Genomic DNA, 21,512 nt, shown 5'->3' with positions numbered 1-21,512 from the left:
TGAAATAGGACACGGATTCTCAAACTCGGTCCTCAGGATCCCAAACAGTGCATGTTTTCCAGGTCTCCTTACAGAATCGCAAGTGAAATAATGAGCTCCACCTTTTAAAATGTGTCAGTGAGTAATGAGTACACCTGTGCACCTGCTGGGTGACCTGGAAAACGCGGCCTGTGTGGGGTCCTGAGGACAGAGGGCCTGATTCAGAGCCGGACGCTCTGAATCAGGGCTTTTGTATTTTTCATAGTGCAGCCTTTTGGCCGCTCGCATAGCTGTGGGTTACTACTAACTACTAACTACTACTAACACTATTACTACTACTACTACCACTACTATTAACACTATTACTACTAACACTACTACAACTACTATTAACACTATTACTACTACTACTACTACTACTACTATTACTACTACTACTAACAATATTACTTGGTGCGAGACCCGGAGCGATGGCTTGCCCGTTACTACTAACACTACTACTACTAACACTATTACTACTACTACTATCACTTCTACTACTATTACTACACTATTATTACTACTACTACTACTACTACTATTACTACTAACACTATTACTACTACTAACACTATTACTACTAACACTACTACTACTAACACTATTACTACTACTACTATCACTTCTACTACTATTACTACACTATTATTACTACTACTACTACTACTATTAACACTATTACTACTAACACTACTACTACTACTACTACTACCACTACTATTAACACTATTACTACTAACACTACTACTACTACTACTACCACTACTATTACTACTAACACTATTACTACTACTAACACTATTACTACTAACACTACTACTACTAACACTATTACTACTACTACTATCACTTCTACTACTATTACTACTACTGCTGCTACTAATACTAGTACTATTACTTCTGTTACTAATACTACTACTAACACTATTACTACTACTACTATCACTTCTACTACTATTACTACACTATTACTACTACTACTACTACTACTACTACTACTATTAACACTATTACTACTAACACTACTACTACTACTACTACTACTACCACTACTATTAACACTATTACTACTAACACTACTACTACTACTACCACTACTATTACTACTAACACTATTACTACTACTAACACTATTACTACTAACACTACTACTACTAACACTATTACTACTACTACTATCACTTCTACTACTATTACTACTACTGCTGCTACTAATACTAGTACTATTACTTCTGTTACTAATACTACTACTAACACTATTACTACTAACACTACTACTACTACTACTACTACCACTACTATTAACACTATTACTACTAACACTACTACTACTACTACTATTACTACTAACACTATTACTACTACTAACACTATTACTACTAACACTACTACTACTAACACTATTACTACTACTACTATCACTTCTACTACTATTACTACTACTGCTGCTACTAATACTAGTACTATTACTTCTGTTACTAATACTACTACTAACACTATTACTACTACTACTACTACTACTACTATCACTTCTACTACTATTACTACAACTGCTGCTACTAATACTAGTACTATTACTTCTGTTACTACTACTACTAACACTATTACTACTACTACTATCACTTCTACTACTATTACTACTACTGCTGCTACTAATACTAGTACTATTACTTATGTTACTAATACTACTACTAACACTATTACTACTACTACTACTATCACTTCTACTACTATTACTACAACTACTGCTACTAATACTAGTACTATTACTTATGTTACTAATACTACTACTACTACTAACACTATTACTACTACTACTACTGCTGCTACTAATACTAGTACTATTACTTCTGTTACTAATACTACTACTAACACTATTACTACTACTACTACTATCACTTCTACTACAACTGCTGCTACTAATACTAATACTATTGCTTATGTTACTACTACTACTACCAGGGGTGTATCTATAATGGGTGCAGAATGTGCAGTGCACACGGGCCCCCAGGTCCAGAGGGGGCCCACACCACACACCCTGCACCCATATTTAAAACTTACCCCTGAGGTCCCGCGCCGTGTGTCAGCGCTGTACAAGCAGTAGACTCCGGGCACACTCTAGTGTCCAGAGTCTACTAATGCTCCGGTGGCCGGCAAGCCGCATCAGCCGGCTGTCGGCGGCCAGGAAGAGAGAAGGGGGCCCCAGATGGGGAATGTACATGGGCCCCCTCCTCTCTAAAGACACCCCTGACTACAACTACTACTACTTGAAGATTTTAGGCCTTTAAAGTTTCAAAACTGAATTGCTTGAGGTGTGAAAAGTGGAGCCAGGTAGAAATGAAACATGAAATATGTAAGATAGATTTTACCTGTGGAGAATGGAGAGAGGACAATCCAGCTTATTACACCTCCTCCTGCCTGAAATAACATGATTACTATGCAAGCTTGAAGACGCAGGTAAGCATGTGCAGGTCCTTATAGTTATGGCTGTAAATAGGAGACAGCTGCTGAAAGCTCCTGATTATTCCATGTAACTTCTACCCTTATACAGGGAAAACACATCATCGTGGTGACTTCCTATTTACATAATATTATTGCAAAATACCACAAAGACACTGACTAATACAACAAGAGGACTGATATGTAAGTTAGGTTTATGTGTTACTTTGGTCATAGGAACCAGTGTTCCGCTTCTGGGAACTTCTGATGGTTACAATGTTGAGAAATTAATCCATTGGTTGTAATCTAAAAAATAGTCCAAAAATGTGACCAATATAATCAAAAAGTATTAAAGCAAATAATAAAACAGCACCAGCAAGCTGTAATCATAGTCCATTGATGGACCTGAAAAATGTAATTGTTCACAGTCAGCTAGGAATAATAATATTATACTGCAATATGAACGCCAGTGGCAGGAATCAGGTATTACATTGTGTGAGCAATGAGGATACAATGTATTGCTCACCTGTCTCAGGCAGCTGTATAGCGGCATACACACACGATTTTTTTAATGATTATCGTTAAACGATATCGTTTAACGATAATCGTTTGCAAAAATCGTTCACTTTATGAGTCAAACGATGAACGATTATCGTTCATGCGCGTTCACGTTTGTAGTTTGTCGTTTGTAGTTTGTAGTTCAGTCAGACTTGTCAACTCAACGATTTTCATTAAGGGAATATGCAAAAATCGTTTGTAGTTCATAAAAATCGTTCATGACATTTAGTAAATGAACAACTTTAGTAAACGATTTAAGTTAATTTTTCCAAGGGAAAAAATCGTTTACTAAAATCGTTCATTAAAAAAATCGTTGTGTGTGTATGCAGCTTTAAAGATCTCATCGGGTTAGGCATACAGGATCTGTCAGAGCTGGAGTAACCGAATAGCCAGGGACATTGGTAAAGTAGCATTGGAACAAAAATAATTTTTAAAAGTGGCCTCATGTAGGTGGGGCCCAATACAAATGTAGGATAGGTACAATACAATAAAGAGTGCATCCACATTACCACTATACAATACAGAGAGAATCCATGTGACCACTAAAAAGCACAGACAGCATCCATGTAATCGCCATACTGTACAGAGTTCTTGTGATGCCATACAGTACAGGTTGCTTCCCAGTTACTGCCATGCTGTACAGACAAAATCCCAGTGACCACTATACAGCATCTTAGTGATCATCATACATTACAGACAACATCCCAGTTACTGCTACAGTACAGATGGTATCTACTTGACTGTCAGACAGATAAGATAGCATCACACTGACCATTACATTGTACATACAGTATCCCAGTTACTGCAATACCATACAGAAAGTATCCACTTGACTGCCATACAGTAAAGAAAACATCATAGTGACTGCAAAACAGAGCAGATGACATTTCAGTTGCCTTCATACAGAACATACAGCATCCCAGTGTCCAATCTACAGTACAGACAGCATCCCAGTGACCAATATACAGTACAGACAGCATACCAGTACAGACAGCATACCAGTGCCCACCATACAGTATAGTGATCATCTCAGTGTTCAACATACAATGCATATAGCATCCCAGTGATCATCATACAATACAGACAGCATCCCAGTGACCACATACAGTACAGAGAGCATTTTATGGCCTCTTATACAATGCAATGAATAAAATTAAACAAAACAAAAATGTTGATATTAATCAAACATAATTCCACTTCCTTTCACTTTCAATATATCAAAATACAATTGCTTAAATGCAATGCACTTATAGAGATATCCATAGCTTTCTCCATGTTTTTAAAGATCTTAGGACTTCATTCAGAGTCGGTCGAAGCGGCCGCACGGTCGTATAGAAAAAGGGGCCGGATATGCAAATGATGCATACGCATGTTGCGTCCCTAAGGTCGGATTGTTAGCTGGCCGACCAAGGGGTGGACGCGGTCGGATCGCTAAAAATATGCCCACTTCTCGTACGCATAACACGTCATCTCCGGCTATATAAGGATTAATCGCGAGCATCGTATGCCATCGGAACTGGTCGTAGAGCTTAAGGTTGACCTGACCCTCTCTTAAGCACTACGATCATGTCAGTATAAAACCTCCCCTGTCACGTGTGCCATGACACTACTTTGTTAATTATGCACTCCCTTAAAACGCCGTTCGCATAATGAGGCACTCCTGCGTTCGGATCTCCACACCCCCGTTTTCAAGCACCTTCCCATGTTACCACCCACAAACGCCACAATCTGTCACTCAAACTACCGACCTGGCGGTGTTCAAGGAGAGAGAAATTTCTGATCGTAGCCGCTAGTTTGCGAACATCGCCTTGCACATCCTAGTATTGTTAATCCAGGGTTTTTTTATTATTATTTTGTATGTGCCTCTTATTATTTGATCATTTCTATCTTCATTTTATCAACCCAGAATTATATAAAAAAATTTAAATGTGATTTTAGGAAACAAATAAGAAAACCCGGTTAGTGACTTGTAAATTACATATAACTGATAGTTACCTATGTGTGTTAATTGCAGCAACATTGCACACTGAGGCCCTGATTTAGAGACGGACGCTCTGAATGAGCGCTTGCTCTGAATCTTGGTGTTTTTTTTAATTTGTGCGGCCTCCTGCATAGCTGTGGGTGATCACCTAGCACCTAGTGCCAGGGGAGTTCCATTTTAAAATGTAAAAGGGGTGTGTAATAGTCCAGACAGGTCTTTATTTTGCTCTTTCCAGTTCATAACACTGAGAGCTGCATCTCCAGCGGCAACTCGGGGCAATGCTGCCAAACGCTTGGGACCTATATCGCCAACCCAGTGGCATAAGTTCATCCCAGACGCCCGGAGGCAAGTTATCATTTAGTGCCCCCTCCCATCCCCCATATTTACAGCCCTAAATGGGGTGAATATATTGTCGGTGCCCCTTCAGTGCTGGCGCCCGGGGGCAGGCGCCTTCATTGTCTCCCATTCTTCTGCCCCTGCGCCAACCTCTTAAAGAATAAGCTCTTTACTGAACATGCAGGTGTCGCATCCGAGACCACAGACATCTGGGAATTATTCTATTATTACAGACTCCACAATCTTCTTCAGATTTAATTAATCCAGGAATTTACTCAGTACCATTATAAGTGGCACATAATTACCTGGGTTTCGATAGGAAAACAAAGATTTATGTCTACAGGAATGTGGTCATATTACCTTTAGAAATGGGAAAAACTAGCACATAACATATGCCAGACGCAATACTATTTATCATAGATAAGGCATGATTTAATTTCACGGTCGGAACGGGCTCAGGGGCCTATTCATCAACACTAAAATAACGTTTTTAAGGACATTTTCCTTAAATAACGTTATTTTGGTATTCATGAACAGACTTAGCACAGGAGATATCACAGATATCTCCTTGCTAAGTTCCCCTGCGTTAATTTCCACACTCCCCATACATTAGTACATTAGTACATTAGTATTAGTACATTAGTACATTAGTATGGGGATGTGGAAATTGTGGTATTCATCAAATTCCGAAAATTATCAATTTTCGGAATTTGATGCAGTTACTATTCGCCACTGTGAGGTAGCGAATAGCAGAATCAACTTACCTGTATCCGCATGTGCAGGTCCCCCGAGGAGTCCCTCCGGCACTCTGCTCCGTCCTCAGCTGGTCTGTCATGTGTGCTCCCCAGCAGAGCACAAGAAAGTTTAGAAAAAGAAAAAAAAGTTTAGTTTTTTTTTCTAATCTGTCATGTGATCTGCTGGGAAACCACATGACAGACCAGCAGGACGGAGCCGGAGGCTGCTGCGCGGACAGGTAAGTCGGGGGGGGGGGGGAAGGTGAGCGGAGGGGGGACGGGGGTGGGAGGGATCGGAGGGGTACGAAACTTAACGCATCTGTAGGCAGTGCTGCGCATGCGCTGGTTTTACAGATGTAACAGCGCATGCGCAGCACTGTTTCCAGACGCGATAAGGTAGTGTAGAGAGGGAAAAGTATCTATTTCCCGAAAAGCTGTCATCGCAAAAATGACAGGTACCGGAATAGATACTTATGGAGAGGTGGAATGATGAATTCCACCTATAACTAGCTGGAACTCCATGCGAGTTCTAAACCTAATTATCTCCAGAGAATTTTAATGTTTAATGAATAGGCCCCTCAGTCTGCTTTGTAAATGGCCGTCTGACTTCTGCTTTCACTCGTCCAGACTGTGTCCTCTCCCAGGCTCTAAGCAGAGAGCCGCTGTTTATGTTGGGAGTTCTCGCTGCCTCATGAGCTCGCGTCCACTCTATGTTGACGTCAGTATTGGGTCCTTCTTACACCAACGAGTTTCGTCACGGATGACTTTATCAAGGTATCAGGTGAGATGAATTTTGCCTCCTTTTATTCCTGAGGGACTGTTTTAATTGGCTACTTAATTGAATCATTGGATAAATGCCTTAAATAAGATTTGTGTATTCGATATTAAAAAAAAAGGGTGATTAAAATTAAAAGAACATAGATTCTTTCAATAGCCAAGTGTCTGTTTGTCTTTATTACAACATCATTTTGGAAATTCATGTGTTGATGTTTACATTACTACTTATTCAATAACAATTCATAATAATACTCTATCAAATATCTAATCTCTGGCTGGCTTAGCACCTCAGACGGAATAATTACCCTTTATACTATTGTATGAGTGAGGTGTGTGTAATAGGAATTGGTATGAAATACCGCCGGCCGCATGGGAGCAGAGTGCGACGCAGCGGAAGCCCGACAGCACTGGAAATCCCGATCGTGGATAGGTAAGTATCCACTAACCTAACCTTACCCCCCTAACCCTAACCCTCCTTAGGGGTGCCTAATCCTAACTTCCCCCCCAAGTGCCTAACCCTAACTACCCCCTTCCCCGCTGCCTAACCCTAAGTCCCCCCCGGGAGCCCTAAACCTGACCCTCCCCCCCCGCGCGGCTGTCCGCTCGCAGCGCCCGGCCTCACTACGATCGTGATGCCGGGCGCCGGTCTCCCGGCATCAGGGAAATGCGGGCGTCTACATCTAGATGCCCGGCATTTCACCCTTGCCGGGATAAGACAGTCGGGAAGCCGGCTGCCGGTATATAGGCCGTCAGCTTCCCGATTGCCTCCCGTGTAATAAGCTTCTACTATCTAAGGTGTCTGTGTTTTGTTTTTATTTAACTATTTATTTTACAGTGGAGGTACGGGTGCCGGCCACCTGCTGGCACTTGTAGTTCTATAAGTGCCAAAGGGCAGGCATGCTGGCTCCTGTAGTTCCACTGTAAAATGCAATAGTTTTCTTTGATTCTACACAATATTACCCCCGTACCCACAGCCTAGGGGTGCGGGGAAGAGCACCGGGCTTCAGACCAGGCCTGGGGTTTTGTTAGAGGGGGGGCCATTTTTTGGGGGGTCACCACCTCCCCTGAGATCCCTGGCTTGGCTTGAGCGACTTGGGGTGACAATGCTTTGGCCCTGGAGACCTGGTTATAGGGTCTCCAGACTGTGGCATTACACCCTGGTCATTTTGGGTCTGGTGCTGGTTTTAAATATAGGGGGACCCCTACGCAATATTTTCCCCCTATATTTAAAACCAGGACTGGCCCTGCAGCCTGGTGCTGGTACCTAAATTACGGTGGAGGCCTACTCATTTTGTTCCCCATAATCTTAGGTACCAGGACAGGCTGACAAGTCCGGGGCTGGTTAGGCTTTTGGGGGGGACCCTACATCATTTTTTTTTTTAACAATTAACCCGTTTTTTACAGGTACAAAATACAAGCATATCTCACTTATATGTGCAGGCTGCTTGCTCTGGAAAATGTTGCAGAGATAAGACACTGCAATCTCGGGTGAGTAATCTCCTTCCAAACCTGCTACTCGGGGAGATATCTCGATCTTCTTCACCATCGGACATCTCACTCTCAGCTAAACTCACTTCTTGGTAAATTTGTGAGTTTCAGGAGCCTCAAATCACCCGAGTTTAGGTGAAGCTAATCGAGTAGAAAAAAAAGAGACCAGACTTGATTTTTAGTAAATTTACCCCTGAGACTCACTGGTTAATATAGTATAATAAATGCTGCTGTGAGCCACTAGATGGCACTATTGTTTGTCACATTTGAAGAAGGGAAAAAATTTACTCAAATATATACAATTAGTAACATAACAGTACAATATATATTATTTTCTATAGATAAAACCATCACATCTCAGAGTAACATAGCAGTATATTGTGGGTGTTTGACAAGCAGCCACAGGAGAATGGACTCTACAGACAGCTTAAAGGGTGGAGTCCCACAACTGGGGATCCATAACTGCCCTCCAGGGTGCGGGACGATGGATGATACGAGAAGCAGCTTCTGACTAAAACAGCGAATCGGGAGGCTCTGATCATTTCAACCATGGACTGCGAGTCTTTTAGAGAGCTCCCTGCAGTCATTTCAGTACATAGCAGTTTTACGAGATAGGACCATTATGCAAACTTCCCACCAATGATGTATAGTCTACAGCACTCTACTGTAGCTGGCTAAGGGGATAGAGGAACAATGGCCCTCATTCAAGAAGCGATCGCTCTATCTGAATGTGGGCGGCCGCTTCTTTTTTTTAGTGCAGCCTCCTGGTCGCTAGCTAAGCGACCATCGGGGCTTGCGACGAGACCCTAAGGTTGGGTCTCGGCAAGCGCAAGCCCCAGGGAGCTTCCTGCTCTGATCGAGCAGGAAGCTCCCCTCTGACATCACTGCTGATGTCAGTGCGGCCGCCCACAAACGGCAAGTGTTCTGTCGTTTAACGCCTCCGTTTGGCTGGCCACCCCCCCTGCCCGCCTCCCAAATGGGACGAGCTGTGAATCACCATCGACAGCTCGCCCCCTTTGGTGCGAGACCCATAGCGACAAAGCACCCATCGCTAGCCGTGTCTCGCGCATGTGCACGTTGGAGCTGGCTCTGACATGCGCATGCCCAGTGGGCAAACATCGACCCGGTTGCGAGCGCTCAGCGCTTGCGACTGGGTTTGAATAAGACCCAATGTCTAACTTCATTTTGTTTAATCCATTTATGTTTAATCCATAGACATGAGCTGCGTTTGTTACATATTGCAGCAATATGGCGTCTGGAAGATGGCGTTACCCACTGCAAACCAAGCGGCTTGGTGCATATGAGAAATGTGATCAAACCCGTATTTTCGGGGTTTGGCGGCATTTTTCTCATTGATGCATCCCGCCTCATGTGTTGTACTCAGCATCGAGAATAAGAGGCAGAAATGTGCAGAAATATATTGGTCTGTTAGTATAAATGAGTGATAAATACGCGTGAGTGAGCTTAGCAGGCATGCTGGCAGCTCCGAGCCCATGGCTTGCTACATAGAACGTATCAGAACATTGTTTGATTACTCAGATGTCAAGGTCAAGGCTGATGTCATGTCATTCCGTCCACAGACTGCCAGAGACAGACGGACTGTTACATGTTATCAGATGGACCTCAGGGGGGTTTTATAGGGAAAATCTATAAATCTATTGAGCTAAATGATATCACATTAATAATCTAATTTGTACTTAATTTGTGCTGTTGCTTAAAGGCACAACTATAGATGGCATACAAAGCAGACACATGAGTCATTGCCATTGTTGATAACAAAGCGCGCTACTGCACAGACTCCATTTTGTTTTTCCAGGGAGGCTTCATTCCCTGTTCCGAGATGGCCACTGAGGCTAGTAGTACACATGCATAAAGCCATCTTGTCGCTGTGTAAGAGTGCCGCGGTGGAAGATGGACGTCTTCCACTTAGATCTGGTGACGCCTGCACTATTACCTGCATTTACCGATGTTCCAGCATCCTGCGCCTCAGCCCACTAGCTGCATACAGTCACCGGCTAGTGAGCTCTATCACACCCCGCTCCGCTCAAGCTCCACTCCATCCAGTGTATATAACAGTGAGGACGGCTGTACCTCAATTGTCCTTCAGTAAACCACTCCATTGGTTAAGCAACTGGACTGTTCATAGGCATAAGGCATCCTCTGGAGTGTACATATCTCTGCCGTACACAGGAATCGGTATGTAATAGCGGCAGTCAGTTAGGCTACAAGAAGGGAGGGTTAAGGGAAGAAGGGGTGAGGGTATACCAACCATTGGATTGCCGCTGTCAGTATTTAACCCTCCCTGCCTAAACCTAAGTCTCCCCCCTTCGTGCCTAAACCTAACCCTCCCCACTTAGTGCCTAACCCTAACCCATCCCCCCCAGTGGTGCCTAAGCCTAACCCTCCCCCCTATATCCCACTATGCTGCATAAACTTAACACCCACCCCCTGTGTGGCAAAGAGCTAAGGGTGCTCCGGACTTACCTCATTCGGGCTGGTAGCCTTCTGGATTCTGGCGTCAGGATTAAAATAGGCGTTGGTATTTTGAAGCCTATCTTAAGCCCCTTGTCGGGCTTCCCCTGTCGGGATTTAGAGTGGCGGCATTGCGGCCGCCGGTCTCATAACTACATCCCTGTACACACATTTTCAAAAGTCCATCCAACATATAGTAACATGTAAAGAACCACATACGATGGCCTGGAATATAAGAGCATAGAATTTGGTGTATAATGACAGTATGGAGACAGACTAAACAAAACGTAAATTTTATTGCACTGAAATATCGCAGTTTCCTGTTATTGTGTGTATATGTTCATCAACATTAGGGTTGAGCGCCGGACCACTTTTGCTGGATTTGTATTTGGCTCTAATTCGTCATCGGGCTCTGGATTTGGATTTTTTACAAAAATTTACAAAAAAAAGCTAAAATCATATCATTTGTTTTTTTTTTGTTCCTAGAGTATTATTAATCTCAAAAACATTAATTTCCAGTCATTTACATTCAATTTAGACCACTTTACAGCTTATAATATTGTTTTCCCCATTATTGGCCAAAGGCTGCAGTGAGCTGACTGGTTACTAAGCGACAGAGCAGCGTCACAGACACCACAAAGTCACAGTGCTTGTATACACAGAGGGCTAAGGCTCATGGAGTCACGGTGCTTATATACACAGAGGGCTAAGGCGCACGGAGTCACAGTGTCTGTATACACAGAGGGCTAAGGCCCACAGAGTCAAGGTGCTTGTATACACAGAGGGCTAAGGCCCACAGAGTTACGGTGCTTGTATACACAGAGGGCTAAGGCCCACAGAGTCACAGTGCTTGTATACACAGAGGGCTAAGGCCCATGGAGTCACGGTGTTTTTATTTTATACACAGAGGGCTAAGGCCAACAGAGTCACGGTGCTTGTATATACAGGGGGCTAAGGCCCATGGAGTCACGGTGCTTGTATACACAGAGGGCTAAGGCCCACAGAGTCACGGTGCTTGTATACACAGAGGGCTAAGGCCCATGGAGTCACGGTGCTTTTATTTTATACACAGAGCACTAAGGCCCACAGAGTCACGGTGCTTGCATATGCAGAGAGCTAAGGCCCACAAAGTCATGATGCTTGTATACACAGAGGGCTAAGGCGCACAGAGTCACGGTGTCTGTATACACATTGGGCTAAAGCCCATGGAGTCACGGTGCTTGTATATACAGAGGGCTAAGGCCCACAGAGTCACAGTGCTTGTATACACAGAGGGCTAAGGCCCATGGAGTCACGGTGCTTGTATACACAGAGGGCTAAGGCCCACAGAGTCATGGTGCTTGTATACACGGAGGGCTAAGGCCCACAGAGTCACAGTGCTTGTATACACAGAGGGCTAAGGCCCACAGAGTCACGGTGCTTGTATACACAGAGGGCTAAGGCCCACAGAGTCATGGTGCTTGTATACACAGAGGGCTAAGGCCCATGGAGTCAAGGTGCTTGTATTTTATATACAGAGGGCTAAGGCCCATGAAGTCATGGTGCTTGAATACACAGAGGGCTAAGGTCCATGGAGTCACGGTGCTTGTATACACAGAGGGCTAAGGCCCACAAAGTCATGGTGCTTGTATTTTATACACAGAGGGCTAAGGCCCACAAAGTCATGGTGCTTGTATACACAGAGGGCTAAGGCCCACAGAGTCACGGTGCTTGTATATACAGAGGGCTAAGGCCCGTGAAGTCACAGTGCTTGTATACACAGAGGGCTAAGGCCCACGGAGTCACGGTGCTTTTATTTTATACACAGAGGGCTAAGGCCCCTGGAGTCACGGTGCTTGAATACACAGAGGGCTAAGGCCCACAAAGTCATGGTGCTTGTATTTTATACACAGAGGGCTAAGGCCCACAAAGTCATGGTGCTTGTATACACAGAGGGTTAAGGCCCACAGAGTCACAGTGCTTGTATACACAGAGGGCTAAGGCCCATGGAGTCACGGTGTTTTTATTTTATACACAGAGGGCTAAGGCCCATGGAGTCACGGTGCTTTTATTTTATACACAGAGGGCTAAGGCCCACAGAGTCACGGTGCTTTTTTAACTTTTATTTTTTTTGTTTTACACACAGCCACTTGTGAGTCTCGACACTTTAATCAGTATAGCAGAGTATAGTGCAGCATACATCAGTGTGCAGTGTGCCCCCTATAGACAGTCACATTACCAGCACAGTCACTTGTGAGTCTCTAGACACAGCACTTAATCAGCAGAGTATAGCAGAGCATCAGCGTGCCCCCTATATAGCCACTTTGCCAGCACAGCCACTTGTCCCACTCAGCCAGCCAGTGATCAGCAGAGCATTGCGCAGCATACATCAGCGTGCCCCCTATACAGCCACTTGTGCAGGAGAAATGGTGCCGAGTCGCGGGACTCGGCGCCTTATGTAGAGGTGAACTCTCGCCTCTCGCGAGAGTTCGGCACTCTCATGAGGATCCGACGTCAGGACGCTGACGTTCGGCTCACAATGGGGATCCAAGTCGGCGGGAACACCTGAGCCTCGGCTCGGGTGGGACTTGGATCCCCATGTTCAGAGCGGTTCGGATTCCACAGAATCCGAACAGCTCATCCCTAATCAACGTTGTCACATGGCTTCATGCAGCTGCTGAAACAGTGATGGGCAAGAGGCATCCCTAGGACCACCCTCTGAGTCTTCTCCTGCATTCACCTTCTGCCGTCCCAGCTTTCACCTGTGGTCCCCAGATCCTTCCTGCTTCATTGTCAGGTTTGTGATTTGTATAACTTGTATAAAATGTTTGCTGATATGTTATTATTTTATTACTGAGAATTAGAGCATTGTGTGACCTTATAGAAGGTTATAGGACCTCCCATGTGGCCAGAGAAGTCTATGAAGGTGCCTATCACTTTAGTCACTTTAGAGAATAATCCCCAGTAGAACATGGTGCTTTGTAGCCCCGTAACCACAGAAAATAATGAGCGTCAGACTACAGATGCGCCCGGTTACATCGTTGCTGATCGCGCTACAAACGTGCACAGCCACCGCGCCATGTGATTATCCGCGGCTGCATATGCTATGGTATGATATGGCGTGCACTGTGATTGCACCATGCAATCCTATGGGGTCGCAGGTGCGAACGCTGCGCGCTTAACCGTTCGCGGGCGCGTGACTTGCACCACGCTTGGCACGATTTACCGCACAAGTGGCAAAGATGTAACTGGGCACATCTGTATTATTAACACAGACATTCGGACTCGCAAATATTATATTAAGGTGAGCAGCATTCCACTTCAACCAATCAGTAATGAGCTTTTATCAGCCTTGGGCAAGTTAGATAATGAGAGCAAGTGTCTTACTGGCAGCTCCGGTTAGTGTATATGTTTCGCTTCTATGCAATTCTAGTGAATTACCCCATTGAATAACTTTACGAACTGCTTAAAATGAGTCTGACTCACAGTATAAGTGTAATATTTCTCGGTTTAATCGTTGTGATGGCAGAGTCCCAGCTTTCCGTACAGCTGCCTAATAATAGCTTTGTGGATGACTCAGGAGGAATTAATGCAATAAAAGTACAATATGTCTGTGTGATGAGGCTTCGTGCTCCCTCCCCCCCTATAGCTGGGGCCTCACATAGTACACAGACAGCACAATCCACACTCACTCTTCCAGTTCCCTGAGCATCCCTAATGCTGATATACCGGTATGTCCTCTTCCATATGACGCAGGTATAATAATCCGGTATATAGTATGTGTACGGTATAAAGACGCCACTTCACAAACTATGGGCCTGATTCAGAGCTGGACGCAATTAGCGCTCGCTCGTCCAGAAAATAGGGGTGGCTATTCAAATGAACCGTTCGCTGTTTGCGGTCTGTTCACGCCTCTAGGTCTGAACGAGCGAACAAAACTTGCGGACGTTTTTTGGGAAACTACGCCCCCTGGCCGCTCGCATCCTACGTCATGTCCGCTATTTATTAGATTAATCGAGTACATCGACCAGGGTATGACCTGCTCGCTATTCTTGTGGTTGGTTTTTGCTACCACAATTTTGCGAGCAGTTCTGACTATAAAATAACCCAGTGACGCGGTCAGTGACGCTGCTGTATTAATTATGCACACCCATAAAACGCCCGTTTTGACCTTTAAGCACGCCTGCGATCGGATCTCCACTCCCCGTTTTCAAGCACCTTCCCCTGTTACCACCCACATACGCCTCATTGTCACTCAAATTAGCAGGCATTCGCTATTTTGCAAGCACATGTTTTCGGCCGCACTGACTGGTTCGCGCATGCGTATAACGATCCGTACGCATGCGCAGTTGGGCAAACATCGCTCGGAGCGAACGAGCGGCCGCTTACGAGCGGCTCTGAATCAGTCCCTATGTAAGTAGATGAAGAATTGATGCCTAGGTCTTAGACGAGTTATAGAAAATAATGAGTATACAGCCAGGGTGTAGTTAGAAAGGATCAGAGTAAGCTGGATAATTGCTAATTCATGTGTTGCACTAACTCAGTGTAAACGAATGTAACTTTCATACAGTACTTACATATGTTACAATGTACAGCACAAACAGTACAGGCACTGGGGGCCTGATACAGACCCGTACACTAAGATGCATACTCCTGCTGCTGCCGCTGGTATGCAGTGTGTATGCCTTGTGCCCGCGCACATACCTTACTGAAAGGTCACAATGCATTCGCTCGCTGCACATAAACAGCCCAGCAGAGTGAGTGACAGGAGAAGCCATTTGTGGGTGGTAACAGGGGCTGGCCATTAAAAACGGGGGAGTGGAGGTGCAGACGCAGGCGTGCCTGAGCATGTCAGCAGCATTTTAGAGATGCGCATAATTATAAGGCAGCATCATAGTACACATCACCTGGCTGCTGTTTACACTGAGGTGCTCACAGTGCTTGCGGCAGGGTATGGTCAACCTTAAGCGCTGCGATAGCATCCGATGTTACCCGATGGTTGCATACACTTCCTGGACATGACGTGCACAAGTGGGCGTCTGAAAACAGGCTGGTGGGTGTCTGCATACACTATGTGATCGCTCTCTAAGTAATACTGGGCGTGCTAAAGCATTGCTGTGTGATAGCACTACCTACGCAATTTGCATACACATCGTGCGAGCGATCGCTTCTAGTGAGTGGCTCTGAATCAGGCCCTGGGTACGGGAGCTATGTGGCAGTCCTGGGTTTGTCCGTCTCCTAATTAATAAAGAAGATGGGGCAGAAAGAAAGGACAATCAGTATTATGGGAATATAATATAATATAATAATATATAGAGACATCGGGCGCACTCAGCCTTGTCTGTAGTACTGGTAAGAAATAGATAGCTATAATGGTTATACTGGGTTGCAGTGATGGTTATGATGATAAAGAACAGGCTGAATGTAACATACAAGTGTAAGGGGTGTACAGTGAACATATGAGAGACAATACCTGTCCTATACACAGCACGGGCCTGAACCATCTCATCACTGATGGATTTAGATATTATGCCTGGAATCACTGACTTATTTAGCATTAATAAAAGGAATGCAAAATACAATTGCTATGTATACAGGGGAGGAATTAATTCTTAATTGATAGTGGTATAGAAAATATAAACTAATTACATTTTATGGTTTAACAATGAAGCAATGTGACGTGGCAGTGTAATTTGGCAGTGTGACGTGGCAGTGTAATGTGACTGTTTGTCGTGGCAGTGTGCTGTGGCAGTGTGCCGTGGAATGTGCCGTGGCAGTGTGCTGTGGCAGTGTGCCGTGGAATGTGCCGTGGCAGTGTGACATACCATAAAATTTCAACTCACTCCAGCCACCAATTGTACAACAAAACCTAAATGTCCAACAAGTCATCTCATGCCGTCTTTAAGCTTGCAGGACAATGGGGATGATTCCGAGGTGCACAGACCTCATACCGCGCACAGTGGTGGCAACATTATACATTTTCCTTACCTCCATCCTATTCTGAGTCAGACGCAACTCAGCTAGATCTGTAATTCCAGAAATAGGGCATTTTGTGGTATGGGCAGAGTGATCAAAGTGCAAAAGTCCACCCTGACTTGTGGGAGTGTCATGGGAGTGTTGTGGGAATGTCATGGGAGTGTCCTTGGAGCATTGTGGGAGTGTCCTGGGGGTGTCCTGGGAGTGTTGTGGGAATGTCCTAGGAGTGTTGTGGGAGTTTTGTGGGAGTGTCCTGGGAGTGTTGTGGGAATTTCCTGGGAGTGTTGTGGGAGTGTCCTGGGAGTATTGAGGGATTGTCATGAGAGTGTCCTGGGAGTGTCCTGGGAGTGTCATGGGAGTGTTGTGGGAGTGTTGTGGGAGTGTCCTGGGGATGTTCTGGGAGTGTCATAGATATATCAGGTATACACATCTGCTAATGTACTCTATATCGTTCATCCAGGGGCCTATGTATAATGTGTGCCGGGTGTACGGTTCACACGTGCCCCTGGGGCCATGGGGTCCCCACACTGCACACCCTGCACCCATATTTTTATTACTTACCTCTCCAAAGTCTCGCATCGGCTGTAGCAGTGCTGCATAAATTGCCTGGAAAATGGCGGCATTATGTGCTTGCACAGTGGGGAAATCACCGGGAAAATGGCTGCTGTGACATATTTCTGGTGACCTGTGCATGCGCAATAAACTCTGGGCACAGACTATGGTGGTAAAATGGCGCAACAGCCATTTTACCGCTGACCTGTGCATGTGCAATAGACTATAGGCACAGACTAGTGCACAGAGTCTACCTGTCACGGCATGGCGTGGGTTTGGACCTGGAGTGGAGCCGGATGCGGAATGGAGGCTTGCTTGCTGGAACTGAAAGGCAGCCGGTCTTAACGGAGTATGACTCATGAGGTGACGGGGTGCACAGAGAGCAAACTCAGCTATCAGGGTGCAGACTGAACACAGCGACCGGGGTCGGCCGGTCCACAGCAGATAGTAGGTACAGACGGCAAGCGGAGACGCAGGGCAAAGAGGTACTGAGGTATGCGGTGGTAAACACAGAGAAACACTGGGACTGCGATACTAGGGAGTAAGGGAGCTCAGGAACTAGCTCACAGCCACGCTGTGATAGGCGTTGCACTGGCAACCAAAGGACCTCTTGACAGTCCTTTAGTACCCTCAGGTAGTGCATGATAGGCTGCCAGCATTCCCTGGACAGCTGTGAGCTGATTGGCTCCAACCTGACATGTGACTAGGATCCAAAATGGCCGCACCCAGCAGTCTCCAGCGCGGAAGCGCTGTCAGTTTTCACCAGAACGCAAGACTCAAGCTGTGGTGACCCCCTGTGCCCAGCGGCGCTCTCCAAGGACCAGCACCACCGCCAGAGGGACTGCGCCAGAGCGCCCGACAAGGTAAGTGCCATGATCCCGACAGCGTGACAGCCCAGAGTGTGACAGTACCCCCCCCTTTATGAGTGGCCTCTGGACACTTCTTGGGTTTCTGAGGATTCTTCGTAAGAAACTGAGCCACCGGTCAAGGGGCATGGACATCCTCTGCCTTCACCCAGCAGCGTTCTTCTGGCCCATAACCTCTCCAATCCAACAGATACTGGAGTTGACCATAACAAAAACGAGAGTCCATGATCTGTTTAACCTCAAACTCCACGCCTTTCTCCGTAAGGACTCTAGGGGAATGGGGTAGAACTCTCCGGAAGCGGTTTAAGATAAGAGGTTTTAGCAGAGATATATGGAAAGAGTTTGAAACATTGAGGTAAGGTGGAAGTTTCAGTTTGTAGGCCACCGGGTTAATCACTTGAACGATAGGGAATGGGCCGATGAAGCGCGGGGCAAACTTCATGGATGGAACCTTAAGGCAGAGGTTACGAGTGGAAGGCCAGACAAGATCACCCTCTTTAAGAGTGGGCACTGCTCTTCTCTTATCAGCTCCAAATTTATAACGGTTAGAAGTTCTCTGAAGAGTAGAATGAACTTGAGACCATATTTGCGAAAAATTCTGTAGTGTAGAGGTTACTGCTGGTACGTCAAAAACTGGCAAGTCTTTGAACTCTGGTACTCTAGGATGCAGACCAAAAACTGTGAAGACTGGAGTATGACCCGTAGATGAATGGTAGGAACTATTGTGAGCAAACTCTGCCCAGGGTAGAGTATCAGCCCAGTTATCCTGGGATGAGGACATATGGATCCGTAGGAAAGTCTCCAGGTCCTGATTGACCCTCTCTTTGGAACCATTGGATTGAGGGTAATACGCCGTGGAGAATTTTAATTTAACTTGAAAGACGGAGCAGAGAGCTCTCCAGAATTTGGCTACAAACTGTACACTGCGTTCGGAGACAATCTCAGTTGGAAGTACATGTAGGTGGAAGATATTGATGACAAATAATTGAGCCAACTCAGAAGCGGAAGGCAATTTCTTCAGAGGGATATAGTGTACCATCTTCGAAAACCGATCCATAACTACCCAGATGGTGGTGAACCCGTTGGAAATAGGTAAGTTGGTTACAAAGCCCATGGATAAGTTTGTCCAGGGGCGAAGCAGTACTGAGAGAGGTAGTAGGGTACCGGCTGGAGCCTGCCTGGAAATCTTATGCTGAGCACCCTGTGGGCATGAGGAAATGTATTCCGTTATCTCAGATTTCATGGCGGGCCACCAATACGACCGTTGTAGGAATTCCAGGGTCTTACGGATGCCTGTATGTACGGAAATGTGAGAAGCATGAGCCCAATTCAAAAGTTGTTTGCGTAGGTCTGAGGACACAAAACTTTTCCCAGGAAGGGGTTGAATGCGGGTAGTGGCAAATAACTTGGACTCTATAACTGGTGTCTCCTTATTGTGTTCAATAGATTTTTCAGAGGAGAACGAATGGGAGAGAGTGTCAGCCTTTTGATTGATTGAACCAGGACGATAGGTCAAGGTGAAGTTGAAGCGTGAAAAGAAAATTGCCCAACAAGCCAGACGAGGGCTGAGGCACTGGATATTCTTTAAATAAAGGAGATTTCGATGATCTGTGTAGACGGTGATGGAAAATGTAGCCCCTTCAAGGAGGTAGCGCCATTCCTCAAAAGCCATTTTAACTGCCAACAGCTCTTGCTCTCCAATGCGGTAATTCCTTTCAGCCAGAGAAAATTTCTTTGAGAAGAATCCACAGGGATGGAGCTTATTGTCCTCAAATCTCTGTGAGAGTACTGCACCCACAGCCTCGGAGGAAGCGTCTACCTCTAGGAAGAATGGTTTGGTAACGTCAGGTTGCCTCAGTATTGGAGCAGAAATAAATGCTTGTTTTAAGATCTGGAAAACAGTCTTAGCCTCAGGAGGCCATCGAGCTGGGTTCGCCCCTTTTGCGAGTTAATGAAGAAATGGGTGCTGTTAGGTTGGAAAACCCCTTGATGAACTTCCTGTAATAGTTCGCGAACCCCAGGAACCCTTGTACAGCCTTCAGTGAATTCCGTCGAGACCATTCCAGAATAGCCTGTACCTTCTTAGGATCCATCTCAAGGCCAGATGACGAGAGAATGTAGCCAAGGAATGGAACGGTCTGTACCTCAAACAAGCATTTCTCTGCTTTACAGTACAGGTGATTGCTACGTAAGCAAGTCAGAACCTCCTTGACTTGAGCCCGATGTTTTTCGATGTCGGAGGAGAATATCAGGATGTCGTCCAAATACACTACCACAGAGACATACAGCAAGTCCCGGAAAATCTTGTTCACAAAATTCTGGAACACAGCAGGGGCGTTGCAGAGGCCGAAGGGCATTACCAAATATTCAAAATGACCATCTCTGGTATTGAATGCTGTGTTCCATTCATCTCCGGCCTGAATTCTGATGAGATTTTAGGCCCCTCTTAGATCCAATTTGGCGAATATCGTGGCACCTTTTACACGATCGAATAACTCTGATATAAGGGATATCGGGTAATGATTTTTGATAGTAATATCATTTAAGCCCCGGTAATCGATACAGGGACGCAACCCTCCATCTTTCTTAGATACAAAGAAGAATCCTGCACCGGCTGGCGAAGAGGAGGGCCAGATGAAGCCCTTTTCAAGGTTCTCCTGAATGTATGCTGACATAGCCTCAGTCTCGGGTAATGACTGCGGGTATACACGGCCACGTGGAGGATCTTTGCCTTGAACCAGGTCGATGGGACAGTCCCACTCTTGATGTGGAGGTAGTATATCGGCACCTGTTTTACAAAACACGTCACTGAATGAGGCGTACTGGGAGGGAATCGATGCTGTATGAATTTTATTGACAGGGCAAATTCAAGGAAGACAGGATACATGACAAGCATCTCCCCAGGATAGAATTAGCATGGAACCCCAGTCTATGTTGGGAGAGTGCATGCACAGCCAGGGATACCGAGAACGACTCCGTGAGAGGCTTTAGGTATAACTAGGAACTGGCTAGTCTCTGTATGAAGAGCGCCCACACGGACTTGCACGGGTTGAGTACGGAGGGATATGGACCCATTGGTAATTTGGGTACCATCCACGGCAGACAGGGTGAGTGTATGTTCAAGGGGAAGAACCGGAATTTGATGTCTCTGGACGAGCTCCGCGGTGATATGTATGGTGTAATATAAGTTTTGTCTACATAACATATATTCTTTCCAAAAACTACAGTCATATAATTTTAGTTATTAGATCTAATGTTTTCTTGTGTGAACATAGCATTTAAAACATAACATAAAACAAAAAACTTTATAAGTTATTAATTCATTAAATTAAATAA

Source organism: Taudactylus pleione, unplaced genomic scaffold (genome assembly GCF_031769625.1).
Source record: "Taudactylus pleione unplaced genomic scaffold, aTauple2 ptg000257l, whole genome shotgun sequence".
Lineage (NCBI taxonomy): Eukaryota > Metazoa > Chordata > Amphibia > Anura > Myobatrachidae > Taudactylus > Taudactylus pleione.
The sequence above is the reverse complement of the archived record's forward strand: the minus strand, read 5'-3'. Positions refer to the sequence as shown.